The sequence below is a fragment of the Chiloscyllium plagiosum genome, chromosome 28 (genome assembly GCF_004010195.1).
Source record: "Chiloscyllium plagiosum isolate BGI_BamShark_2017 chromosome 28, ASM401019v2, whole genome shotgun sequence".
Lineage (NCBI taxonomy): Eukaryota > Metazoa > Chordata > Chondrichthyes > Orectolobiformes > Hemiscylliidae > Chiloscyllium > Chiloscyllium plagiosum.
Window position 1 is genome coordinate 41864233 of NC_057737.1, and position 5071 is coordinate 41869303.

The window sequence follows — 5071 nt, forward strand, 5'->3', positions numbered from 1 at the left end:
TCACCTCCTTCCACCTATCGTATTCCCAGCGCCACTCCCCCCCACCTTTTATCTCAGCCCGCTTGGCACACCAGCCTCATTCCTGAAGAAGGGCTTATGCCCGAAACGTCGATTCTCTTGCTCCTCGGATGCTGCCTGGCCTGCTGCGCTTTTCCAGCATAATTAATAAGGAGCCGCTATGTCACTTCTGACCCCATCTGGACTTTGTACTAGACTACCCGGTTCTCCAATCAAAGTTTGTTTGATAACCATCACCTTATACAATATCTATCCTCCTCAATCAGACGTACATGGTTCTGCATACCCACATCAATATGTTTGACTCTTAACTGACATCTGGAATGGACTGGATCAGGGGCAATTAGATTAGATTACTTACAGTGTGGAAACAGGCCCTTCAGCCCAACAAGTCCACATCAACCCGCCGAAGCGCAAACCACCCATTCCCCTACATTTACCCCTTTACCGAACACTATGGGCAATTTAGCACAGCCAATTCACCTGACCGGCACATCTTTGGACTGTGGGAGGAAACCGGAGCACCCGGAGGAAACCCACGCAGACACGGGGAGAATGTGCAAACTCCACACAGTCAGTCGTCTGAGTCGGGAATTGAACCCAGGTCTCTGGCGCTGTGAGGCAGCAGTGCTAACCACTGTGCCACCGTGGCGCCCACAAAGGAAAGGTGATAAATGCTGGCCTTGTCAACTACAGTCCTTTGTATTTTATTTTGCACAGATCTGTGTGGGCAGTTACCTCCAAAACCAAAAATCAATTTTGGCAACAGTGTTAACACACTGACACGGCGTGAATGGACTATCAGGAACATTACTGGTTCCAGGAATGAAAAATATTGATTTTCAGGATAGTTTGGAGAGTTTGAGACTGTTTTCCTCAGAGAGAAGGCTGATATTTGATGGAAGTTTTCAAGATCATGTAGGGACAGAATAGACAAGGAGAAAATATTCCCTCCCATAAATCAATCAAGAATGAAGTAGGGTCATTTGCAAAAGATGCAAATGGAACTTGACAATCACACAAATTGTTCAGGTCTGGAATGCACTGCCTAGAAATGTAATGGAGGCAGGTTCAGTTAAGACATTCAAGCGGGCATTGGATAAGACTGGCACCCGTGGTGGGCAAGTTGTTGGAGGGAATCTTAAGGGACAGGATTTTCGTGTATTTGGAATGGCAAGGGTTCTGGCTGTTTTCCCTTGGAGCATCTGAGGCTGAGGGGTGACTTTATAGAAGTTTATGTAATCATGAAGGACATGGATAGGGTAAATAGACAAGGTCTTTTCCCTGAGGTGGGGGTGTCCAAAACTAGAGGGCATAGGTGTAGGGAGAGAATGGAAAGATTTAAAAAGGACCTAACGGGCAACTTTTTCACACAGAGGGTGGGGTGGGTATGGAATGAGCTGCCAGAGGAAGTGATGGAGGCTGGTACAATTGTAGGCATCTGAATGGGTATATGAATAGGAAAGGTGTAAAGGGATATGGGCGAAGTGCTGGCAAATAGGACTAGATTAGGTTAGGATATCTGGTCGGCATGGACGAGATGGACCGAATGGTCTGTTTCTGTGCTGTACATCTCTATGACTCTATGTCAATGCTCCTAAGGGTTTTACCATTTATTATATAATTCACACCTGAGTTGGATCTTCCAAAATGCAGGATCTTGTATCTGTCCGGATTAAACTCCATCAGGCATTTCTCTGCCCATATCTGCAATCTATCTATATCCCACTGTAACCTTTGACAATCTTCCTCACTATTTGCAACTCCACCAATTTTGGTGTCATCTGCAAACTTACTAATTAGACCATCTAAATTTTCCTCCAGATCATTTATATTTATATAAAACAAACATCAAAGATCCAGGCACTGATCCCTGTGGAACAACACTAGTTACTGATCTCCATTCCAAAAAGCACCTTTCCATCGCTACTCTCTGTTTCTATGTCCAAGCCAGTTTTGTATCCATCTAGCCAGCACACTTAGATTCCATGAGACCCTACCTTTTGTACCAGCCAGCTGAAGTACATTATTAATGCCTTACTGAAGTCCATGTAGACAACCTTCCCTGCACAAACCCATGCTGCCTATCACTAACACGTCCATTTACTTCTAAATCTGAATAAATCCTATCTCTGAGTATCTTCTCCAACAGCTTCCCCATCACTATTGTCAGTCTGTAATTACTGGTTTATTTCTGTTTCCCTTCTTAAACAAAGGAGCAATATTGGCCATCCTCCGGTCCTCTGAAACCTTGCCCAAGGCCAAAGAGGATGGAACGATATCTGTTAAGGCCCCAGCTGTTTCATTCCTTGCTTCCCACAGTATCCTGGGATAGTTCCCATCTAGCCCTGGGGACTCATCTGATACATTTCAAGACACCCAACCCTTTCTCCTCTATTATGTTGGCCTGTCCAACAGTATTCACACACCTCCCCCTAACATCAACATCTCTTTGGTGAATAATAATGTAAAGTACTTATTAAAGATCCTTGAATGAGCCTGCTCTTTCCCAAGTTAGTCTCTTGTTCCTAATATATGTATAAAATACCTTGGGATTCTCCATAGCCCTGCTGGCCAAGGACAATTCATGGCCTCTAGTAGCCCCACCCCAACACCCCATTTGAGCTCCTCCTTACTTTCTCTATATTCTTCAAGGATTTCATCTGTTTTTTGTAGCCTGGACCGTAAGTATGCTTCCTCTTTTTTAACTAATTTCCCTTGTCATCCAAGGTTCCTGAATCCTGCCATTTCTATCTTTCACTTTCACAGGAACATAACTATCCTGCACTCTAATCCACTGGTCTTTAAAAGACTCCGACTTGTCAAATATGGATTTACCTTCAAACAGCTGCTTCCAATCTCCAATTCTTACCTAATTCAGTTATAGCTGGCCTTCCCTCAATCTAACACCTTGATCTGACCTCCACACTTGTCCTTAGCCACTGGTATCTGAAAACATATGGAATTATGATCGCTATTCCCAAAGTGTGTCCTCACTGAAACTTTGATCATCTGGCTGGGCTCATTTCCCAATATAGGTTGACAACCCTTTAACCAAAATCCCAAAATCCGAAAAGCTCCAAAGTCCGAAGGTTTATTCGTGAAGCTTTTTTCGCATTAACAAGGTTGTTTGGCATGCAAACAGTTAATCCAACTCCACATCCACTCGATGCATGTCACTCAGATGTGCTGTGAGTGGGCATGGCCGAGCACTGGCAGGCCTCAATTCTGTCTCAGGGCCAAGAATTCTGAAAATCAGCTGGTCCTGAGCGTTTCAGATAAAAGATTGTGCACTTGTACCAGGTCCAGTATAGCCCCCTCCCTTTTTGGACTATCTATATTTACTGACCTGCTGCTCCAGTTCCAACCCCCTGCAACACTAGTTTAAACCCTCCCAAGTGGAACTATCAAACTTACATTCCAGGATATTGGTGCCCCTCCAGTTTAGGTGCAAACTGTGCTTCTAGTACCAGCCCCACCTCCCCTGGAAGACATCCAAATGATCCAAATATCTGAAGCCCTCCCCTGTACACCAGTTCTTTTGCCACCTGTTTAATTGTACTGTGTCCTTGTTCTTAGCCTCAGTAGCATGTGGGATGGGAGTAATCCTGAGATTACTTCCCTAGAGGTCCTGTTTTGCTAATTTACTACCTAAATGAAGGATTCTGGGTAATCCAAGATGGAGGACAAGAAAAATTTCTGGCTGTAACAGCTGTTCCTTTTTTTGAGGTATTTTAGGTGCTGGAGGTGATTTCCTCGAATTCCAGGAGAAACAATTACTGTTTCATATGCTGTTGCATTGTTTTGGAACTTTGGAAAAAAAAGTCAAAACAACAGCAGTTTTAAAAGGGAGAAGAACAGACAAAGGAAGCACATAGTGAGGTCATTGCAGGAGAGAGAGAGAGAGAGAACGTGTACAGTTACTGCCTTTGGTGTTTGAATTCATGTATCGTTGGACATCGGAGTGCATCTGGGAAAATGAACAAACAGTGAACTTCACAACTGATCTTGGAGGAATTGTTGGGCGAAGTTCACAGCACAGAATCAGATAAGTTAATCGTTGTTTTAAGTGTGGCCTACAGAGAATCTGCAGTAGTGAGTAGAGTGGGTTCTTTCTTGATTATATGTTTTTGGAGAGATGTCTCTTGATTAAACTTACAATATAAACCATAACTGGAGCAGTGTCTGTAGAATACGACGGTGTTAATTTCTGGGTCTGTAGATTGTGAAGGAGCAAAAATGGCCTTTAATAGAGTGAAATGTACTTCTTGTCAGATGTGGGAGTTTAAAGAGAATTTAAGGGTTACAGCAGATTATATCTGCCATTAATGCTGCTGGCTGCAAATCTTATCAGATCGAATGGATCAGTTGGAGAGACAGTTAGAAACAATGAGGAATTTGCAACAGCAACAGTATGTGATGGATGGCAGTTATAGGAAGGGGGGAGTCTCAGATACAGTCACATAGATGGGTTAACTCCAGGAAAGGTAAGAGAGGTAGGCACCTAGGGCAGGAGTCTTTTGTGGATATACCCATTTCAAACAGGTATGCTGTTTTGGAAAATGTGGTGGGTGATGGATTCTCAGGGGAATGTAGCTCGAACAGCCTGGTTTCTGGTATTGAGACTGGCTCTAATGCAACGAGGGGTACATCGGGTTGCAAGAGATCAATTGTGTTAGGGGATTCTGTAGTCCAAGGTACAGACAGACCTTTCTGTGGCCAGCAGCGAAAAGCAGAATGGTGTGTTGCTTCCCTTGTGCCAGGATCAAGGATGTCTCAGAGACGGTGCAGAATATTCTCACAGGGGAGAGGGGCCAGCAAGAGGCCATTGTCCACATTGGAACCAACAATATAGGAAGGGAAAATGTTGAGACTCTGAAGGGAGATTACAGGGAGTTAGGCAGAAATTTAAAAGGTAGGTCCTCAAGAGTAGTAATATCTGGATTACTCCCGGTGCTACGAGTTAGTGAGGGCAGGAATAGGAGGATAGAGCAGATGAATGCATGGCTGAGGAGCTGGTGTATGGGAGAAGGATTCACATTTTTGGACCATT